Genomic DNA, 528 nt, shown 5'->3' on the forward strand with positions numbered 1-528 from the left:
TCTAAAACGCCCTTGTCTCAGGCACCCCTTGCCTCATCTCCGATACCTCTTGCGTCAATCACCCCCTCCCCCATAAAAAAAAAAATCCTCATTCACCCCTTGCTTCTTCCCCACACCTTTGTCTCTTCCCCAATCCTTACCTCTTCCCCAACCCTTTGCCTCTTCCCCAATCCTTTGCCTCTTCCCCAATCCTTTGAATTCCCCAACCCTTTGCCTCTTCCCCAACCCTTACCTCTTCCCCAACCCATACCTCTTCCCCAACCCTTACCTCTTCCCCAACCCTTACCTCTTCCCCAACCCTTACCTCTTCCCCCTCGGGAGCCTCGGCCGCCGCCCGCCGAAGCTCCTGCCAGCAGCTCCTTTGCGGCCCCGAGCGAGTCCAGCAGATTAGAGCTCTGACGTGTTTGGTGAAGATTGAGGAAGCTTGCTTTCATCCGGGGACTTGCTGCCGAATGTCAAGTGTTGATACAGCGTGTTTGTTAAACGATTGTTTTTTTTAGTTTATTTTCGTTGGATTGTTTTCCCGTT

Source organism: Penaeus monodon, chromosome 15, assembly GCF_015228065.2.
Source record: "Penaeus monodon isolate SGIC_2016 chromosome 15, NSTDA_Pmon_1, whole genome shotgun sequence".
NCBI lineage: Eukaryota > Metazoa > Arthropoda > Malacostraca > Decapoda > Penaeidae > Penaeus > Penaeus monodon.